Here is a 24411-nt window from a genome sequence, read left to right as displayed (position 1 = left end):
AATTACTGATCAATGTTAGCAGCCTAAACAGGAAACTCCACACCCTACAAACACTGCGTACCTTGGAGGACATACAGAGTGAATGAGACATGCTTTAAAACATTTGAAAGCACTCCAATGTACAGCACTGTAATGGCTTCTACATCTTTAGACCAGCTACTGTGCAGAAGGGGAAAAGGTGGAGGTGTCTCAGTCTTCATCCAGAAGGGACTCACATCAAGGTTGGTAAAGCAGCCTAAAGGATTAGGGCTTTTTCATGTCCAAATAACTATCAGTAAGGTCCCACACCATATATAAGTTAGCTAAAGAACTCACTCTATGACCTAAGAAAGCCACAATACCTATCTAAAGGAATTGGAATCATTCAGTATTAAGCACAATATTGTTTTTCTAGGTGATCTAAACTATCAAACTATAGAACTGGAAACCTACACTAGTGCATAACAACAGAGATTCCTGGACTTTGTCAATATAAACACCCTGTAACAATTTGTCAGAGTACCTACAAGGGGGAATAACATCTTGGATCTTGTCATTACTAATATGGAGACATCTTGCATGATTCCTTGCAAATACTTGCCATTTTTTTAGGTCTGACCATAATACTGTCACCCAAAGCACCTTTAGAAATTTCTCTAAGACAAAGTACCTACTCCTAAGTGACACATTGGCAACCTTTAAATCCCCAACAAACCCAGTTAAATCCTCTGAATATTCAGAACTGTACACTACCACACCATACCATCATGTAAGGAGTTACATAGTTGCAGCTGTACCCTGTAGAAACAAATGCAGTGCATACCCCAGAAACAACCCCCCCATGTTAAAACAATAATATCAATGAGCTTTACAATAAAAGGAAGAGAATTTTGACCAAAAGTAAGAGGGGTAATTCCCAGAAGGACAGACACATAATCACTGAAACAAACAAGCAAATCATGAGTTTAATAAAATACACCAAAGCAAAGTCTGAGGATTAAACAACCGCCCAAGCCAAATACAATCACAAGTTATGTTCATCATTTCAGAAGCACAACACAGCAGTGCACTGAGCTGATTGTAAACAAAGTTACCCACACTGATGCTGTAGATATAGCGGACCTACTAGGTGATAAATTCACCTCAAGCTTATCCCCTCTCTACCCTCCTTCTATCCCACAAGGTATACCTGACTCACCTCCAGGTGTTGCAGAAGACCAAGTCCCAAAAGTACTATCAAAAACTAAAAATACTGCACAGATGGCTCATAACAATATCTCTGGGTGCATATTAAATAGCATGAAGCACAATTTAGTCACACCTCTAACAACACTGTTTAGTCTCAGCCTCAATGCAGGTTTTGTACCAAGTGAATAGAGAACAGCTACAGTCAATACCCTGCATAAGGGAGGACCTTCCACAGACTCAGGCAATTACAGACCCATAAGTCTGACCAGCTTCATATGGCAAGCTATGAAAAGAGTTGTCAAGGAACTAATCAATAAGGACATAGGGGATCTACAAACACTAAACTCATCTCCATTTAGATTTGTAAAGGGCAGGTCATGCTTTCTCGACCTAAGGACTTTTTTAAAACGTCATCAAAGCAGTGGATGAAGGTAAAATGTTACATATCACATAGCTCAACCTCAACCCAAAACTTTTGACAAAATCCCACACTCAGGAATAGTAGAAACGATAAAAAAACTAGGAATAAACCTTCCATCACATGCTGAATTATCAACTGGCTCACAAATAGGACACAGGAGATGAAAACAGGGGATGCTACCTCCACAAAGAAACCAGTCATCAGTCGAGACCCCCAGGGTATGATGCCAGCACATATCATGTTTGGTATCTACTTCTCTGAATTAAAAGTTAAAAGCAGATGGCTCAGACTGGCTAAATTTGCAGATGACTGCAAGCTAGATACAATCATTGAATCCCCAAAGTAAGACCATCCAGCAGTAAGGTTTATCCAAAACAAATAACTGGCGCCAGAATCATGCAGTAAAACTAAATACTAAAAAATGCATTATCCTATCCTTTGAGAAGTTTCTTACCTCAAGGAACTACCAAATATACAATACACCTTTAAGATTGACCCAGTCTTTCAGGATTTGGGAAGTTATGTGGACAGTGACTTAACTTTCGACCAACATGTGCCCACTGTCATAAGATGGGCCTTCTTTATTGCGCAGCCTGTAAACAAATGGATTGTGTCTAGATCTAGAGATGTCTTTGTCCAACTTTACTCAACCCATATTGGGCCATTCTTTAAATATAATACCCTCTTTTAAACGTTTCTGTCCGGTCACTTGCATGCAACAACTGAAACATCCACAGAGATACCTTACTAGAAGGATAAGAGACCTAAACAATATGTCTTACATGGACTGACTCAAAGCCACATCACTATATTCAGTATCCTACAGACTATTAAGAGGTGACCTGTATCTAACCCACTACTGATGGACCTGTTGCACATCAGCAAGTCAAATGACATACTTTTCTTGAGGATCTAAACCTCTTCTGCAATGTCAACAAAATGGTTTTAAGGGAAAAGTATATCACTGCTCTAACACAGACTCCCCATCCATGCAAAACAAAGATCATTCCTGTCCACATTTAATCATATCTTGTATCTATGTACGAGTAATAGAAAATGTACCCAGAACTGCACCCTGTACTACTAGTGGACAGAGATAGCTCTTAATTATATAAGGTATGATCCTAGTTATTTTCTGCAGGGGTAATATATAATTGTTGGTCATGGGAAGAGTAATGCCAACCTAACAACAAACAGGATGGGTTAATTCAAGCACCAGAAATCAGCTTGACTTAAAATTGCCCTCCTAGTACTAACCTATATACTTGTAGACCTATATACATGCATATATAAATATATATCTATCTATCTATCTATATATATATATATATATATATATATATATATATATATATATATATTTCTTTATACACACACACACACACACACACACACATATATATATATATATATATATATATATATATATATATACATATACATACATATATGTACATATATATATATATATATATATATATATATATATATATGTGTGTGTGTGTGTGTGTGTGTGTGTGTGTGTGTGTGGGAGTGTGTATATAGAGTTATATGTCTATATATGGTTTACTGTCATTACCTTGAAGTGCACTTAGTCAGTTATGCACGTCGATGAGCCATATTGTTGAAAGTGAAAATGTTTTCACATCCCCATTTTGAACCATGTTAATACCGATGGTTTGAAATTTGCTGTTATGGAATTGTGACTGCTGTAGTTCATGTGCCGTTTGGTGTTTGGGGATGCAGGATATGTGTGTGTGTGTGTGTGTGTGTGTGTGTGTGTGTGTGTGTGTGTGTGTGTGTGTGTGTGTGTGTGTGTGTGTGTGTGTGTGTGTGTGTGTGTGTATATATATATATATATATATATATATATATATATATAACTATATATATATATATATATATATATATATATATATATATATATATATATATATATATACATATATATGGGTCTACTTCAGGAGACTGACAAACCAAAAAGACTGATTCCCAAAATACTGAAAACTCGAAATACTAAAAACATTTTCAATGCAGGGGGCAAGCCCCCCCTGCACCCCTCCCCCCACAACCCCTGCTAATTATATATACCAACTCCAAGATTGCACATCAGTGGAGACAGGGCAAATTCCATCATTCAGTATTTTGAGTTTTCAGTATTTTGGGATTCAGTCTTTTGTTTTTTCAGTCATCTGAAGCAGACTCATATATATATATATATGTGTGTGTGTGTGTGTGTGTGTGTGTGTGTGTGTGTGTATATATATAAATATATATATATATATATATATATATATATATATATATATATATATATATATATATATATATATATATATCTGGGTCTACTTGACATAATAGAACATCCAAATGCTCGACTTTCATATTGTCGAGACCATATGATTGAACATCTCAGTGTTTGAAAATGTGAAAAAAAAATAAACAAAAATAAAAACTAAACAGTGCAAGCAGGGGAACAAGCCCCCCTGCACCTGCCACACCCTCCGCTATTTCAATATACCAACTCCGAGATAGCACTACATTGCGGTAAATGGAAATCTTCCTGCCCCGCAGTCTATGGAGATCCCCAATCAGACCGGTCGAGTTTTTAAAATATGATCATATGGTCTCGGTCATATGAAAGTTGAGCTTTTAAACGTTCGGCAATCTGAAGGGGACTCATATATATATATATATATATATATATATATATATATATATATATATATATACACTATTCAAATGTAACCTTGACAATTGAGTGGGAAATCAGAAATCCAACCCCCATCTGATCCCCATGTCTGTGATATTTAGCAACAGTAGATATTCCTTAACTATCATACAACCTCCCCCAGCACTAAATCTTAAGCAACTTCCTAACTAACATAATCCTCAAAATAGATGCCCATATTACATAGGGACACAATTGGGCTGGGTTACAAAGTTAGGTTTATAAAGGCCCTAGTGATCATTAGTGTTGTATGAAGATATGGTGTTTATTTTAGAAAAGTCTCCCAATGAAGAGATACCATTTGAGGATGAATGTGTATGACCTCTTTGGATGTAGATAATGCATGAATGCTTAGTGGCAGCATCATATAATCTGCAGGATATATTTATATTCACTACTTCATTTGTTAGCATACTAGTAATTTCTGCTTTCATTATTCAGTCTTGTGGAGCATGTGATGTGTTTTTTTTTTCATTTGTAACTGGAGCATTTTACATTAGAGACATGCAGCTGTCTCTGACTAGATTTAAATATGGAGTAACAATTCCCTTTAGGTTAACACTATTGTATGTACAGGAATATGCATCAAGAAGCTTGTACACTGCAGAATGGGCAATGCTGCATTTCTTCTTCATGGAATAACATTAATAACAAATACTGCAGTAATGTGAAATAATAATAATTTGAAATATTTGTACTTTTCTCAGATAACATAACAAGGCTCCATCAGGACTGATTTTTTTTTTCTGGTTTAAGATTCATGTTGACTAACAGTATAGAGGGAATATGATTTATTCTGCTACGTCTTGCTGATTCTAAATAATTCTGTATTAAAAATAAATCAAAGCAAGCTTCAGGTTCAGTTTTCTTTTTAAACAATTGTTTTGCTGACATTGATATGAGACGTGCTTAAGACCATTTCATTAGTTTGTTTTGTCAACAGCTGAAGATGGCTGGAAAACATTCACAAAAATAGAACAACTGCATCAAAATCACAAACAGACAGTAGACATAGTGTAGGCAGTTTCAGAATGTTAATATGATTTGTTGCACAATAAATTTCCTACTTGTGGAATTTATAACACAGCTCCTTTTAATCTTGTTTAATGCTATCAGTATGTATTCATATAAATTCTGATTTCCCTGTATTTATGAGGAATTCATTTCTCCCTTTGTCAGGAATGTGTCTCTTCCTTTCCTGCAGCATTCATGCACCAGCAGACTTACTTTAATACAACCAGATTTGCCTAACTTGCCATAGATAATCACCTCTCTTCATCAGGCTGGTCAGAGGACCCCCATGCTGCACTATTCCATATGTTCCAGCTGCCCATCGATTGCCATTGTCTTTTTGAAGAAGTCTCTCCAGGGTAATCATTATCCAACCCCTGGCCATTAACTTCCTGAATTCCATCCACTCTATGCAAATGATGCCTTTGTATACGTGAAAAGAATATTTTAACGCATTCTGCTTATTTTTAAGTATCACACTTCATATCAAGGTTGTAATCAAGATGGTTAAAATTATAATCCTGTAAAACAGTGCAACTCTGAAGATATAAAAGTCTTACCAAAGTTGATCAGTGTTTAATTTCAGTGATCGCATTTCTGAAGCCTGCCTGTTGGTGCAGGTGTGGAACATTTGACTGAACCACTGGTGATTTAGAATCAAACAATGACTTTGGGATTGTTGAGCAAGCTGGTGAGTTAAACACTGACAGCCTTAAAATACTTTTATCACATCAGTTCGGGGGGAAAGTAATACATTTGCCAGCACCTCTGAATCAGAAAGTACCTGAAACCTTAAATATAAATACATTTCCTGAATGACAAAACCTTTGGCCTTTCATCCTTGTTTGGCAGTGTGGAGATAGGAGAGATGAGAAGCATGTTGATGGGACTGCACACATGATCAAGCCATGACAACCAAATGTATGTCAAGTGGCAAGAGACATATATATTTAAAATATCTGCAATTAATCTGGCTGCTCCAAAGATCGGTCTTTTGACTACAGGATGGTCATTCATTCCTGTAAGTGATAGTAGTTTAGTAGATGTTCTCACTGGCTTGAGGTTGTTTGGTAGAAGTCTGAATTTAACATAAATATTTTGTTAATTTTCAGGTGAAATGAATTCTAGGAAACCTTGTACATTTACCCCACTGACCACCCGTAACACAGGCATTCTTACAAATATGTGAAAAGGACATTAGAGCTTTTGTTGCACAGAATTAGAAAGGCAGGTTCTATAATTTAAATTCAGTAGAGAAAGCGGCACTAGATTAATTGAAATGCAACCCTAGTATTGAAATTTAACAAACAGATAAGGGTGGTGGCATAGTTATTTTTGATACAAATAACTATTACTTTTATGATTGACATGCTAGCTGATACTAATACTTATAAAATGGTGAATTGATATGGCGATGACAAATATTTTGTCATTGTTAAATCCAATAAGTATGATTTTTACTTGAATGGAAACCATACTACTGAACAGTTTAAACATTTATATCTATAACCACCTGATTCTAATGTGATAGGGTCTGCTAAAAATACCTAAAAACAAGGCAAAATATCCTATAAGGCCAACAGCATCAGACAGGGAGTGGATTACAGGGCCATTGAGCATATATTTAGAAAACAATCTTTGAGAACATTTGTCCATCGATGCAGAAATGTTTTAAGTGATATTAAACATGTTTTGGATAATGTTCTTGAATGAATTTTAAATAACATGGAAAATGTTAATTATTATACTGAATATTGGTAGTGTGGAGCACGATTCTGAAAGGACAATACAGAAAACCTGAAATAAAGATTAAATTTATTTGGTATGTTATTGGAAGTAGTTTTTGAATATAATGCTTTTATAATCAGAACACAGGCATTATGATGTGCAAACCCTGTGTCAAAAGAGAGAGACAATTATTAGAGGAACTGATACGTATATTTGCAGAGATGATAATGAACATTGAATAGTGTTATGCTTGCCAGGAGTGAAAATAGAAGATGTGAGACAAGCCTTGGAATGCCTTAATGTAAGGAAGTATGGCTCTGTTTTTATTCATGTTGGTACACATTATGTTACCTGCAAGGATTTGTTGACTGTTAGTAGGGGGCTGACAGCCCTCTTAGATAGTATTGTTTGTACTGATGTTAGGATGTATTTTAAACAAATCACCTACAGAAATGATAGTCAGGTCACTGTGAATGAAAATATTTTTCAGGTAAATACCTATATGGAAAAAATGTCCTGTTTTAAAAAATGGAAATGTATAGAGCATCCAAGCTTTGTTTCGGGCACATGTGAGTTCATACAGGATGGTGTGTATTTGTCTAGATCAGGAAAGAGAATTTTTGCAGCAGATATTTTGCAATATTTGGCAAACACTAGCCAGGATTTTTGCCATGTCAAAAATTTAACAGCCTACAGATAGCAACATTTGATGCCTCTCTGATGGTTGTTAATGCTAGGAGCATTAATAATAACATTTTTTAATTGGAAAATTTGCTATGTTCCCACAATATTAATGTTGTTATTGTTTATGAAACATGGTTTAAGAACAATGACTGGAAACCAATTCTGACAGGGTATAAATGTTTTTATTGTAACAGACATTCTAATAAAAAATCAGGTGGAGGAGTTATGATAGGGATTAAAGATAGCTATGAGACCTGTGATTATTACATGTTCAATGATAACACCAACACTATAGACTGTGTAACTGACAATAAAGACAACCCTGGAACATATAACTATTGTTGGAGTGTATAGACCACCAAAGTCAAGTGCAGATGATCTAGAGGAATTCATACATTTCTTACATGAAACATAGGAGGGAACAATAATATTAGCTGGGGACTTAAATTTACCAGAAACAGACTGGAATAATATTGATTCAACAATGTTAGTAAAGAAATTATTCACAGAGTATATTCAGGAACAACAAATGTTTCAGATTGTAAAAAAGAAAAAACCTACCAGGGGACGGAATATACTAGGTTTTGTTTGTGTTCCCAAACAAATTACTGCAACTTCAAGTCAAGTTTTACCACCATTGATGTGCAGTTATCATGGGGTTATAAAGGTTAATTTATTGCTAGATAATTCTGCAAACTGAAATCTAAGCCAATGCACAGAAGGTTCATTACAGATTATATAGAAGCAAAACAGTCACCATGTGCAACTAACTGGAGTTGGGTGTTCAGTGGAAAAACTGAAGATGGAATGTGAAAAGTTAAGAATGAGAAATTGTTTGAGTGCAACAAATCTAAAAAATGTTTCATATCAGAATCTAGGCCTACAACATCAGGCAGATATATTTCCATAAGAACACGATATCTGAATAAGGTGAGAGACAAAAAATATAAAAAATGGAAGAGAGGTCGAACTGCAACTTTGAAAATTCAAATAAACAAGCTGGAAAAACAGATTAAGCATAATGTGAGACAAAATCAAGAAAAAATTGAAGAAAATGTATATAGCATAATAGGAAATCTTTTTATAGATACATAAGATGTGGAAGGAGTAAAGACATACATGTTGACAAACTGTGTGCAAATTCTAAAATTTATTCTCACACACAACAGATTATAGATATATTTACAAAATCTTATGCAAAACACTTTGGCTCCACAAAAGGGGTGATAAATTGTCCTAGTGACATCCATGTAACACCAGATACTGGAATCAAATTAGATTATATTGAAAAAGAACTGCGCAAACTAGATCCAATCAAAGCATAGGGAGGAGACAGAATTAGTAACAATGACCTGAGAACACTTCAGCAAGAGCTTACAGTACCATTATATTTATTATTTACTAGTTCATATAAATATAGGAAGATTCCTCAAGATTGGAAACATGGCTTATTAAACCTATTTTATCTTATTTTTACTTTCATGCTGTGGAAAAATAATGGAGAAGGTAATATTGGATAAATTATTGTCAGAAGTGGACAGGTTGGGACTTGAAACCATATATCAGCATGCATATGTTGAAGACAGATCTATTACCACCTGTAACATGATGTTCTATAACAATATAATAACAGCTTTGAATGAAAAATTGTGCTTTGATATAATTTATATAGATTTAACTTCAGCATTTGACAGGTTCATGCATATAACACTGATCAATAAATTAGTACAACTAGGTATTGATGTACTCTTGATAAGATGGATAGCTGCATGGCTTACAAATAGGACATGGCAAGTGTCATAATACAACTGGACAGGCAAACTCCTTGGGTGTCCCACAGGGCTCTGTCCTAGGCCCTTATATGTTTAGATTGTATCTTTTAGACCTAACTTTTTCATCTGAGGTCTTCTATAGTCTACATGCGGATGACCTGAAATTGGGTAAACTGATTACATCTGTTACACATAAGGCATGTCTGCAAAATAACTTGACTAAATTGACCGTTTCGGCATAGGAGAATAATATGCTGATAAATTCATCAAAAACTAAGTATATGAGATTTGGTAGGCATAAATTGAAAGGTGGATATTTAATACAGCACAGTGATTGAAACTGTAGACTCATTTAAGGACCTGGGTATATGGGAAAATTCAGCTATGAGATTTTCCAGTCATATCAACCAATTGGTTAATGATTGTTACAGAACTATAGGTTGTATAAAAAAGATTTATAAAGTCTAGGAAATCAAAAATACTGAAGTCATTGTTTGTTAGTTACATTAGACCCAAACTGAGTATGGAATAACAATATGGAAACCCTATAAGAAAACAAGCATGAATAAAATGGAAAGAGTACATTGGAAATATCCCAGTGGTATCCATGGATGTGAAAATTTAAGTTATTATGAAAGACTAAATTATCTGAACTTGTACAGTGTCTCTTAAAGATATCTAACAGGAGATCTTATTCAAGCATATAGGGTCTTTGGTGACAACTACCTCTGGGAATGGGGTTAACAAAAAGTACTAGAGAATCATCAGACAACATATGTAGGGGATTCTATAGGAATGGGACGTGTACTAATTGGTTCTCTGACAGAGCAGCTGATGCATAGAACAGACTGCCAAACTACATTAAAGCAAGTACTAGTTTAGATATTTTTAAGAACAGCCTGGACACTTATTATGGAAACAAGTGTTTTGGTATATTGGCAAGCTAGAAGGGCATTAATGCCCTTGCTTGAAATATTTGAATGTATGTAATAGATATATTAATCTGGATATTGGAATAAATGTATTGTTTTTGTCAAGCATACGTTTAGAACTCACATTTTTATTATAATAGATTTATGACTGACATCTTTGTTTTATGGAAGGATGATTTAGAAGTTTTGCTAGAATTTAAGTTGTATATGGAATCAGCTACTACTTTTTTTAAAGTTTGATTTAAAATGTTCAGATGTGGTTATCATTTTTTTAATGTCATCATCAGTAAAGATACAAATGTTTGATAAACATAAATGTTTAAAGAAAGCATGGAATAAGAATGCTTATTTCTTATTTACTTTGTTACATTATGCATACACTTTTTCCTCTTTAATAACATAATGAGAGGTCAGTTGCTAATGGCATCTAGGCTAACTAGTAGTCCTGCCATACTAGAAGATGCTTTAAATATTTCTACGAAGAATTTTGTAGCTACAGGTTTTAATGACAAGATAAAAGTAACAGGAGACAAAAGATAAAGTAAGGTGCAATATTACATAGGAAACAGCAGATAAGGCTAGCCCTTACTTTAAGACTTCCAAGAGTTCACTGAAAAGTGTACAATTACACTTTATGTTTCCATTGACTTATTCAATGGATACTTGTGACTGGTATGACATTTTTAAAGAAATTGGTATATGTTATCATAGGTTCATATGTTCATAGGTTGGTACTAGGCTATCGGCCCTAGGACCTATGCAAGCCTAGCCATAACAATTCCCTGGATATTTCTTCCCACAATATTTACTTCTCTGGGCCCCTGTCTAGCAGGGTGACTGACATGATCCATAGGGTGAATTTCCTATCTCCCATTCAATCATCAAGGTTACTTTTGAAGAGGGCCAATGAGGCACTCTGCTTGACATGTACGGGCAGTCTATTCCAGAGTATGGGGAGTCTTTGGGTCAGGAACCTATACCTCCAGCATGTTTTGTTCATTATGATGACAAGGTTTAGATCCCTGGAGTGTGTGGCTCCTCTGGGATTGGGATTTCTTTAAGTAGAGCATGTCCAACAGCTCAGGGTTTGACATGGCCTTGTATGTTAAGCAGAGATCGCCTCTGAGTAGAAGATATGCCACAGAGTATAGCTGGAGTTTGTTTAGACAGTCAGCATATGGCATCTGCTTTAGGCCTGTGATTCTTTTAGTGAGGTATTTCTGTGGCCTTTCCAGCTGTTGCAGATGTCTTGTGAGGTACATACCAAATGGGGCATTATACTCTATAATGGGTCTAATGAGGGATGAGTACAGTGGGACAATGACCTCCTTTCTTCTGGATGAAAAGCCCTTAGTGATGAGGTGTGCCACATAGAAGGATTTCCTGACTGTTGTGGTGATGTGGTTATCGAAAGTGAGACCACTGTCCGCCTGTGTCCCTAGGCCTCTCATCACACTTTCGATGTTTAGTGTCCTGCCACCTATGTGGTAATTCATGGGTACATGTTTTTTTCCAAAGGGGATAACTATACATTTCTTGGCATTAAGCTTGAGCCCATGGCTTTGGCACCAGGCATCTGTTTCTGTAAGGCCCTTTTGTAGAATATCCACATCATTTGGGGATTCAATAATGGCTCCCAGTTTGCAGTCATCTGCAAACTTTGTTAGCCAGAGTCCCTTAGTGTTGGCCTGTACTTCAGAGAAGTAGATGCCAAACAAGAGTGGTCCCAGGACTGAACCCTGAGGTACTTCACTTGTCTGGAGCTGGAATTGGAGTCAGCTACTTTTACAGTCTGGGTTCTGTCAGTAAGCCAGTTGGCAACCCATCGAGTGATGTAGGGATTTATGCCCAGCTTAGTAAGTTTATCTATGATTCCAGAGTAGGGGATGGTGTCGAAGGCCTTGGCGAGATCCAGATAGGCTGTGTGGACCACCTTACCCTCGTCCACAGCTCTGGAGACTGATTCGAAGAAGTCAATCAGGTTCAGGAGACAAGATCGGCCTTTCACAAACTCAAACTGGGTGGGGTCCAGTGTTTGAAGGTTGCCAATGTCTTTGTTTATAAGTTCCATGATAATGCGTTCCATGCCCTTGCAAATCAGGCTTGTCAGACTGATGGGACGGTAGTTCCCGGGATCCAAGGCGGATCCTCCCTTGTGAAGCGGGATAACTGTAGCTGTGTGCCACTCAGTGGGCACAAAGCCTGAGGTGAGGCTATGATTAAACATGACACTTAGGTGAGGTGCCAGTTCATTTTGTAGTTCATGTAGTACACAGCCTGGGATGTCATCTGGTCTCATGGATGCTGTATTCATAGCTTTGGAGAGTGCGGTTTGTACCTGTGTGGCCGTGATTATCGGAATTTGGCAATCTTTTGGTATTGAGATGAACCCTTTAGGGGGTGAGAGGGGGGTGAAGTTGGCACTAAATCGATCTGCCAGGATATTGGCAATATCCTTGGGATCGGTATATTTAATGCCATTCTGTTGTAGCTCAGAGCAGATCTGAGCATTGCCATTTAGATTCTTGACATAACTATAGAATGCCTTGTGGTTGTCTTTGGAATCTTTGGCAATTTTATTTTCGTAACTAGCTTTTGAGGATTTTATGAGGGATCTCAGCTTCTTACTGAGGCTGGTGAAGGAGTTTTTTGCATCCTGGGATTTTCCTCTTTTTTGCAACAGTTTATTCCTTTTGTTGTATCAACTTGTCAAGATGTGTATAATATAATTGGAGCTATTATGGAATTATAAAATACAATTGTGTTATAACACACTGTTCTAAAATATTCTAAAATCAGACAGATTAAGGACAAAGTAAAAGTATTGCACAGTATTGAATATGTACATGATGAAATATTTTGGGAGTGAACATTTTTGTATGCCCTAATACTAAGAAGAAATCTATTTTGAACATTATGCAGAGTGTAAGTTAAAAGTTCTAGTATAGTTAACTATATGTTGAGCATGCACAGCTTGTTTATGTAGAAAAGACTTCTTCTTTCGGCTTTTCCCAATTAGGGGTCTAATTATCAATTTAAAGAAAGACTATATGGGCATGTTGATGATATAGAAAAAGGTTCCAGTTGCAATGAATTCAATAGACATGATTCATCTACTGGTAATAGTGAACATACTGGTAATAGTGAACATTATACATTCATGGTCCTGCAGTTAATCAATATTAATAAGAAAGAAGTTGATTTGATATATACTGAGCGGGGTCAGATATCAATGACTAGCTGAACTAATTTGAATGATACTATATCATTAAAACCAGTGTTGAAGGTAAGAGGGGTGAAACATTAATTATTGCTTGTTTAAAACATTTGAGAATGTAACCTTAATTATATACAGATATATATTGCCTGTTTTTTCAATATATAATGGCTGTTTCCAAATTATTGCTTGATAAGACTAGTCAAAAAGATTCATTACTTTTGGAAAGTTCCTGTATAGCTTTGTTGCCTTTTTCATGTTTTATTTGAAAAAGAAAACAGATTCTGTGATCAGTTATCCAAAACCCTATCAATTAATAAAAGTAGCAATGGGAGTGGTGATTTGTAGTGTACCTGAGGAAACTCAAGTAAAAGTGTGTCTGTGTGTGTGATGTCCCCTCTCTGGGGCAGTAATCAAGGAGACTGAGTCTTCACCATCGATACTGTAGAGGGGTATTCACTTGGAACAAAAATGGATACACCCAGTATTTCCAGATGCAGCTGTCTGCATCAAGCACAGTCTTTCCACTGTTCCCTAATATGGCTCTCCACTGGCACAATTGTAGATTTAAGTCCTCAGTCAAGTGTCCAAACCAAGTCCTCCACCACATTCTCTGTGAAACCAGTGTTTTGTGTCTGTGCTCCAAGTAGCTGACACACACAGTCATTGAGATTTGATTTGCACACACACACACACACACACACACACACACACACACACACACACACACACACACACACACACACACACACACACACACAAACACACACATTTACTAGCTATGACCCCTTCTGCACAAACTTTAAGGTAGTTACTGCCAACAGACACTGCCAAGCCAGCTACGGTAATTAATATTACTATGAATAGCAGTTTGACAAATGCAGTAAGGCTTTGAGGAGTGGCCACAGAGTCACTAAATAGATATGAGTACTTTCAAAGGTTAAAATAATCTCTAGAGGACCAGCCACAAATGAAAATTTTAAATATATTTAATAATAAATAGTAAAAGAACATGAACATAGTAAATGTTTATTTACAATGTAAACACCAGAATTTCAATTGCAGGAAATATTAAAATAACACAGGTGGGCAGGTTCACACAATTACAGAAAAACAATACTTGACTAATCTCACTCCATTTTCCTGACTGATCTCAAGATCACTTAGTATTCCCTGTTCACTTACTAAAGCAAGGCAAGATGAAGTAGATGAGTGATCTTTCAATGTCAAGTTCAAAAAACAGGCTGCCCTGAGACGTCTGTCTCAACTAGGATTAAAACATTATTTTTATGCTAGATTACAGAGTGACATCACATACATCTGATCATCTGACGTCTGGTTCACATTCAACCCCCCCCCCCCCCTTGGCTAGAAGCTGTCAGGATTTAGCACCTGTGTGTCAATAATACAAACACAAACACAACCTTGCTAAAATCTGCTACACCTCCTGGAACTCATAAAATCATTTCAAACATCCACCCTTCCAGAGTAACAGTTCACCCCAATGACAATGCAAGAAACTTCCTAGTACAGAATTTGTGTCTCTGGCTGCACTGAGAACTGTAAGATACAATCTTTATGGTCTAAATTATTAATTTAATTTGTACTATTTGTCAAAGCTAGCTGGAGCTGAGCTTAACCTCTTCTCTTCCAGTAATCAGTTACATGCACATGTATATTTCTTTTCTGTCCAGCAGGGCACATTGTTGATCATTTTTTAACACAAGCAACTTTACAAATACATTTTTCAACACAAGCATCTGTAGAAATCAGTTTGATATGCACTTGGCATATCATTTTTTACAACATTTCAGCTAGGTCTGCTGGCATATGTTACAGATCCACTGCCCTACTTCTCATGGCATAGCTGGCAATACCTCACATTGTCACAGTGTGTTGTCAACATTATTAATGAGCTCATGTGTTAAATAAAACATTTTCCAGTTACTGCAATGTGGTGTCTGGTACAGTTCATTCTGCATGCACTTTTACTGTAGAGGGAGTAGGTTGAGGAAAAAAGGGACTAGAAGTTTGGGTTGCTAGAGCAGAGAATCACAACCCAACCACACTTATTCCTTCATTCATTCAGTCATTCATTTCATAACTGGGCAAGTCAACTGATGCTTACATACACTTTACAACCATGACCTAAAGAAGCAGGAAACCAAAACAATAGATGCACAGATATGATACCCAAAAGGCTCAACAGGAGAAAGGTATAAATGGCTGATTCATGAAAATAATAGGGACATAGGCTAGTTTTCTTTTTTATTCTTTTGTTAACAAGGTAAGCCCATTACGAATAAGAGCTACTTTTGCAGAGTTAAATGATTCTGTTTAGCAAGGAAAATAAGAAAAAAGATGGCCTATGTTTAAGAAATGACAATTAGGAGAAGGGCCTTGTTAACTGTAGAAAGTATAATAAACAGTAAATACCACATACATATGAATAAAGGCCGCTAACAAGCTGAAAAGGGAAACCTTCTGTTCTTTGTGGCAGTGCAGTTAGAAGGAAGGAGATAGTAAAAGCAGAAAGAAGGGAGGTTTGGGAATGGTACATTAGAGAATGATTTGAAGAGAGAAACTGAGGGGGATGGTTGAAAGTAGAGCCACAAATAGGAGAAAGTCGATAGGCCCAACAAAAGTAGAGAAAGACCAGAAAAAAATCTTGTAGTAGGGGATCCTTGCTCACTAACATAACACACGGTTATGTAATTAGAAGCTTTCCAGGGCTTGTGAGGCCTGGTCTTGTTAAATTGCTTCTTCTAGGCTTCTAACTGAAAACTCAGCTATAGAAAATGTATTTACTTTAGGTAAAAGTGGCTTATCAAAAAACAAAAAAAAAAGCAGGAATAAAATCATGGATGTCTATTGTAAATATATTATTCAGACCCTGTCTTAATTCAGATTGTGTACAGTGTGAGGATCAGACCATAAAATATACAACCCACTGCATTTATTTTTCCATTTGTTTTGTAAAATCATTTTTAAACTACTTACTGTGTTTTCCTCTCAAGTTTTCAGCTTCATGTTCCATCTGGATGCCTCTGTTTTTCTGAATTATCAGCAAAATAGTTAAACTGAACAACTTCTGATATTACAAAATAGATAGATTTGGTTTTCATTTGTGAAGTGGCAACAGTTTAAAATGTTCTTAAATGATTTTGGGGAGCAGTAACAAGGTCTGACTTTCTGAAATAAGACTGGTGGAGTCCTCTAGCAGAAGCACCATGGAAAGAGGTCAGCTACAGGGTGGTTCAGACTAATTGGGAAGCTAAAGTCTGACTAAGTTCTTCAGCTCTGGGTTTTGCTGCTCTATTGAAAGCTAAGTCATAACAAATTTCTGAAGTTCCCACATCACTACTTCAACAGAATGAAATACTTGAGTTCTGAAGCTTTTTATAAATGGAGGTCAGCAACTGTCTTCAGCATGGTTTGTATATCAGATTCAATAGAATCCGATTAGATCTGCCCACTCTTTTCAAAAATCAAATGCTGGATTCCTTAGCTTTGAAAAACATGCCTTTTATATGTGTTTGAATGTGTGTGTGTGTGTGTGTGTGTGTGTGTGTGTGTGTGTGTGTGTGTGCGCTTGCGTGCGCATGTGTGCATATGTGTGTGCGCGTGTGTATGTGCAGTTTATTTTGTATTAGATTTTATGCATGTTCTTTCAGTGCACATATTTATGCCTACATTTATATCTATAATTGTATCTATATTTATATACGGAATTAGTGGGAAAAGTCAGTTCAGAGTTATGTCAGTGTGGTTAATCTGGAGAAAGTAATGATGAATTACACAAAATTAATATGCTTCTGCACATGCTCCAAAGTTACTCCTAAGTACCTGCGTTTAGCCTGATGAAGCATTCTGTGAAAACAAGTTTTCTATTGCTTTCACTATATTAAGCTATTTGTTGGACATGGTGTCTGAGGATTTACATATTTTCTGTGACTTCTGGACTTTATATTAATGTTTTTCAGTATTAATATACCATTAGGAACATGCAAGATGACCAACAGTATTTTTGCCTGAAGGCTGCACCCCCCCGCCTCACACCTCATGCTAATTGCATATGTTAACACTGAAATCACACAATACTAGAGGGAGGGACATATTTCCATTCCATGGGGATTATCCTTTGTCACACAACTATCAACCATCTGCATTGTCAACCAAAGTGGGTCAACAATACAGAGGTTAATCTTAACCACCTCTGACCCATCTCATAAACCACCCTATCTATCTATACATACATAGACATATATATATATATGTGTGTTTTGTGTGTGTGTGTGTGTGTGTGTGTGTGTGTGTGTGTGTGTGTGTGTGTGTGTGTGTGTGTGTGTATGTATGTGTGTATATATATATATATATATATATATATATATATATATATATATATATAGCGAGAGAGAGAGAGAGAGAGGTCCTGCATTTGGTCTAAATACTTGTTTGTCAAAATTTGTTTAATATGCACAAGGTTGATAGGTGCGTGAGATCAACAACCCCTCCCCCCTTTCCAAGTGATTATGCAATCTCAGAGTTAGTTTATATAAATAGCAAGAGTGGTGTAGGTGGTGCAGTGGGGCTTGCCCCCTGCAAAAAAGTATGTTATTTGTTTTTTGGGGTGTATGTGAAAAGTCATGTGCCAAGCTTCTTTCGCAGTGCATGCGGTAATTTGCTGATGTTTAGTTTGTCAACCTTTTGAGGTCAACATGTCTGAAGTTAACATATGGACTACTTGACTAAAGTGTGTACACACACACACACACACACACACACACACACAGACATTTATATATATATATATATATATATATATATATATATATATATATATATATATATATATATATACATACAGTGGATATAAATGTTTACACACCCCTGTTAAAGTGCCAGGTTTTTGTAATATAAAAAAACGAAACTACAATAAATCATTTCAAACCTTTTTCCACCTTTAATTTGACCTATAACCTGTACAATTCAGTTGAAAAACAAAAAATCTGTTAGGGGAAAAAAATATAAAAAACAAACAACGTACAATACGCTGGTTGCATAAGTGTGAATACTATGCTGTATGTGCATGCCCTTAAACTAATACTTTGTTGAAGCACCTTTTGATTTAATTACAGAATTCAGTCTGCTTGAGCACACACCTGCCATCAATTAAAGAGACTCTGATTAACCCCTAATAAAGTTCAGCTGTCCTAGTAGGATTTTTCTAACATTTACTTAGTTGCCTGCTACAGCAAAAGACATGGTTCACAGACAGCTTAAAAACATCAAAGGAATCTGACTGTTGAAAGGTATCAGCCAGGAGAAGGGTACAAAAAAATTTCCACAGTGGATATACCATGGCAGTGAAGACAGTCATCAAAAAGTGGAGAAAATATGGGACAACAGTGACATTGCAAAGGAAATGGACATCCCTTTAAAACTGATGAAAAAAAGAGACCTACAGCAACACTGAAGGAGCTGCAGGAATTTCTGGCAAGTACTGGTTGTGTACTACATGTGACAATAATCTCCCGTACTCTCCATATGTCTGGACTGTGGGGTAGTGTTGCAAAACAGAAGCCTTTTCTTACACAGAAAAACATCCAGGCTGAGCTAAAATTTCTAAAACAATACATCACGTCTCCCAAAAGCATATGGGAAAATGTGTTATGGTCTGATGAGACCAAGGTTGAACTTTTGGCCACAATTCCAAAAGGTACATTTGGCACAGAAACAACACTTTGCATCACCAAAAGAACACCATCCACACAGTGAAGCATGGTGGTGGTAGCATCATGCTTTGGGGTTGCTTTTCTTCAGCTGGAACTGGGGCTTTAGTCAAGGTGGAGAGAATTATGAAAAATTCCAAATACCAGTGACATTTGAACCAAAACCTTCAGGCATCTGCTAGGAAGCTGAAGAGGAATTTCATCTTTTAACATTGCAATGACCCCAAGCATACATCCAAATCAACAAAAGAATGGCTTCACCAGGCAAAAAGAATTGACAAATTGTGTAAAGTCAAGATGTGCCATGCTGATAGACTCCTACCCAAGAAGACTGAATGCTGTAATTAAATGAAAAGGTGCTTCAATAAAGTATTAGTTTAACGGTGTGCACACTTACGCAATCAGCTTATTGTACATTTTTTATTTTTTATATTTTTCCCCTAACAGACTTGTTTGTTTTTTAATTGAATTGTGCAGGTTACAGGTCACGTTAAATGTGAGAAAAGGTTTGACATGTTTTATTGTTGTCTCATTTTTTTATATCACAAAAACCTGGCATTTTAACAGGGGTGTGTAAACTTTTTATATCCATTGTGTTTGTGTGTGTGTGTGTGTGTGTGTGTGTGTGTGTGTGTGTGTGTGTGTGTGTGTGTATATATATATATATATATATATATATATATATATATATATATATATATATATATATATATATATATAATGTGTGTGTATGACTATTTGGTGAGTTATCAAAATGTTCAAGCTTTGAAACACAGATAATGATGCTGGCATTTCAAAAATCAACTTATCGAACTCCCCCCGCAAAAAAGAAAACAGTTTCTTCTGTGACCAGTTGTCCAAAACTCTATCATTACATTTAGACATATTTTTTTCTGAATAGTGGTACTCTTACAGAAAGGGCATTTTTAAGGTAAAATGTAAAGTTTGGATTAGGATTAGTGGTAGGGGCAGGTTAAAGGTTAGCACGTGTTAGAAAGGATTCATAACCACTTTACCAATGCATTGGAACCCTAAGCCTGCCCATGTTCCAAACCCAGTCTTCCACCTTACCTTAGAGAAAAAATTCCGTAACTCTACAGTTATACAAGACAAATAGACATGCATGACATACATTAGCACACATGCACAGCACCAAATATATCCTTTTCCCTAACCCATACTGTAAGCCTGACATACAACTACTCATATACAGACACTCTTTCCCTGAATGCTAAACGTTTGGTATATCAAAAAGTTAAATCCCAAACCCACTCTTACCTTACACATATTTACTCATTCACCCCACTCTTACGTTACCCATACTCACTCAATCACCCCACTCTTACATTACCCATACTCACTCAATCACCCCACTCTTACCATACACATATTCACTCATTCACCCCACTCTTACATTACCCATACTCACTCAATCACCCCACTCTTACCTTACACATATTCACTCATTCACCCCACTCTTACATTACCCATACTAACTCAATCACCCCACTCTTACATTACCCATACTAACTCAATCACCCCACTCTTATCTTACACATATTCACTCATTCACCCCACTCTTACATTACCCATACTCACTCAATCACCACACTACCTATAATCAATCACCCCACTCCCAATTATATCTTCACCATCATCTCACACACTACTGCCAAAATCTCCAGCAGTCAGTAAATGAGTGCTAAATGGAGTGCTCCTATAAACACACACACACACACACACACACACACACACACACACACACACACACACACAAGAACACACATATACATACATGTATGCATGCTTGTGTATGATTACATTTTAAATTTCGTCATGTCCTGTTCATATATTCATATATTCTAACATAGTTTCTATGTAATATGTTCGTAAGTACTTACTGGACTATTGATATTCGAGAATCTTCAAAGGCCTAGCCTTACATTCCCATGGTAGCTTTCATTCCTTAAATTTTACTTACAAATTACCCAGGGATGCTCGGAACAGTGATATGTTGTGTCATGTAGTAAAGGTTTGAAACAGAAGTCTAGATAACACTGACAATAAAATACTCCATTTTCTTTACCTTTTTATTATGCTGAATATGCCAAAGGGTTGGAACAGTTTTACTCTTGTTCCATTTAAAGGTAATATGAATCATACTGCCTATCATCAAAGCTGCAATGTACAGGGAATCAGGGTGCTTTAAACAAATACTGTAGAAGATTTGTTGTTAATTTGACTGTGTTTGTTGGATTAATGCTAGTTGCTGACATAGTACATTATTCATTTTAGAGATAAACATCAGCATAACGGAACATACAGTTTTGTGCTAACCTCCTTTATAATCTCATTTCGCCCTTCATGTTAAATTCACTGTACTTTTCCTCCTGTCACTAGGTGGCAGCAGCGGTTCATTATAAATTTTTGTTTCAGTATTTAACTGTGAGCTATTACCTCCAGAGATACTGTAGTGGCAGCAACATCTGGTTTTATATTGCCAAGCTCTTTTTATTGTGTTAAGTGATACCTGACAGTGTTCTGTCAATGCTATATTCCTGCAATTTATGCTTGAAATATTAGTTTTAATTCTTGTAAAAAGCCAAGCCAGTAACTGGTATCTGAAACACTGTTGTCAGCTTATGGAATGAGCACGCATCTTTAGAATGGTGTGTGTTCTCACTAGGTATGCACCTTAATCCATCTATGAAGGACTAATTCCATGGTGTAAGCAACAAATGTATATTCACGCTTTTTAGCCAAGGGTATGAATCCACTCCTTTCGTCTATGTTGGCAGGATTCTCCAGCAATATTAGTTGCACAGCAAGTACTGTTGCTTCAAATTAAGACATATAATGGCTGTTTCCAAGTGATCACCTAATGAGACTGATAGAAGAGGTTGATTACTTTGGGAAAGTTCCTGTCCATCTTGTCTGCCTTTCTCATTTTTCATTTGCTTCTGACCAAAAGTCGGGGATGCCCATAGGAGTGTGTCATTAATTGGGATGGGAACTAGCTGCATAGCATGGCTAGTTTCACTGTGTAAGATTTAGGCCAGACTGCATTGTTATTTTTATTAGGTGGTATCAGTGTCCTCAGTTGTCATCTTTACAGGAGTAGAATATGTGTGAAGCAAAACAATATCACTGTTTCTGTGCCAACTAGTTGAAAACTAAATGTTAATGATATTATGTTAAACTGTGTGTTTGTGAGCTTAAAATGTTTTATACCTCAGCCATGTCATAGTCACTAAACCCTCAAACACTAAAGCCTGAACAGTTTATTAAATTGTTACATACTTACTGTGGATGGATGCTGTGCATATGTGTGCATCACTTCATTCTCGTAATAACTGGCAGGAAGCTTAGGATGGAAATGTAGAGTTAAACAGAAATATTGCTTATACAATATTTTAGAATTTCACTCAATAATTTGATTTGGAGAAGCATCACTTATTATAATGATAACATCATTAAGCATGTCATAATAACTAATTTAAAGTCCCTATGCCCTTTGTTTAAATATTTATTAAACAAAAATTTAGAAATAAGTATTTAGTGTGTCCTATTTCCGAATGATTAACTCTGTCAGATTAGACATGTATGCCTCCCCACCAACAAATACACATACATATATGCATGATATAGCTTGCACTTTTTAGGGCAAACCTTTTTTTAGACATCCCTCCTCAACGTATGTAGCTCATAAATTAAAATGTATTTCTTTCCAGAGATACAGTATTAGATACTGTATGAAATACATGGGTATTTTTTCAGTATATTTATAAAAACAGCAAATGCCTGTCACAGTCCCTGATCAGAGCCTGACATTTGACAGCATCATTTTAAACCATGTTTATTAATCATGTTTACATATACATGTATTATAGAAGTTCATTATTTGGTGGGCTGCTGTGGTGAACATCAACTCAGTTGACTCAGGAAAACTGCAGATGAGATATTAAGATGAAAAGCATTTAATAAAAATCTTCATTGAGACTGGGATATCATTGCAAGGAATGATATTTTTTACTATGGCTGCGATCAGTAGACCCTTTAAGAATATCCTTTTCTCTGAGGATTCCACTTAGCAGCTACTGACTTATTCAGCATAGATAACTGAGTATCAGAAACTATAGCAGGCAATCATAATGCCAAGGTCTGATAAGGTAGTCTTTTAAAATTCTTGCAGACTTTAATAAATTCTATGAATTATATCATTTTGTAAGAAGGTGTAAGAGTTAACATGCCCATTACCTCTGTTTTTATCATGTTCTTCTGCTGTGGTGTGGGTTGTTATTTACATAGGACTATTACAATGCCTCCTTCTACAATGGAGGTTCATCCATAATGTGTTATGTAGACAGACAGATTTAGATAGAGAGAGAGAGAGAGATAGATAGGTGTTATTGTAAGATAATCTCTGATAGTGAGGTTTGCAAATCCAATTATTAGTCCATTGTTCAGTTTTATTAGACTGCCAGCACCATAATCTCTATGCTTTTTAATGAATGCAAACTGAGCTTTCTACATGCTTAAAAGAACAGATTATGCAATATGTAAAGACTGCCTCTGCTGTTAACAGGTACTAAAGATGAATTGCATTTTTATATAACAAATTATTTTCAGACAGAAATTATACATTTTTGATTTCAGGGTGCACTGGGCTAAAACACTGATAGTTTTATTAAAATTTCTGTTAATAACACTATTATATGAAAATGTAAAATGCTGATGCAAAACATTCTTTGTTTAAACTGAGAAAAAAAAATCTTTGGATGTTAATGTCCTTGGATTTCCCCTAACTAAGAGCCAAGACGCTGAGTGTAAGTAATTAGTATTTATACAGTATAGTCTTATATACATATCACAAAACAGAACATGTAATTGCCATACTTAAATATAAAAAAATCACAGTACTAGAAAATATACGATTCTTGCGAATAATTGGTTTGTTTTGGAGTTCAGTGACTGTACATTCTATAATGAACTCTGAAACAGCACTTTAGTGTATCA

General features: G+C 36.1%; 1 protein-coding gene across 1 annotated transcript in view; it reads right to left on the bottom strand.

Moving 5' to 3' along the window:
- Positions 1-24411, bottom strand: part of COL19A1 (collagen type XIX alpha 1 chain) — a gene marked incomplete in the record, with an annotated part of 3251042 nt that overhangs the window by 1286687 nt on the left and 1939944 nt on the right.

This window comes from Protopterus annectens, chromosome 2.part2, assembly GCF_019279795.1.
Source record: "Protopterus annectens isolate FY-2018-M chromosome 2.part2, PAN1.0, whole genome shotgun sequence".
Taxonomy (NCBI): Eukaryota; Metazoa; Chordata; order Ceratodontiformes; family Protopteridae; genus Protopterus; species Protopterus annectens.
The sequence above is the reverse complement of the archived record's forward strand: the minus strand, read 5'-3'. Positions and strand labels throughout refer to the sequence as shown.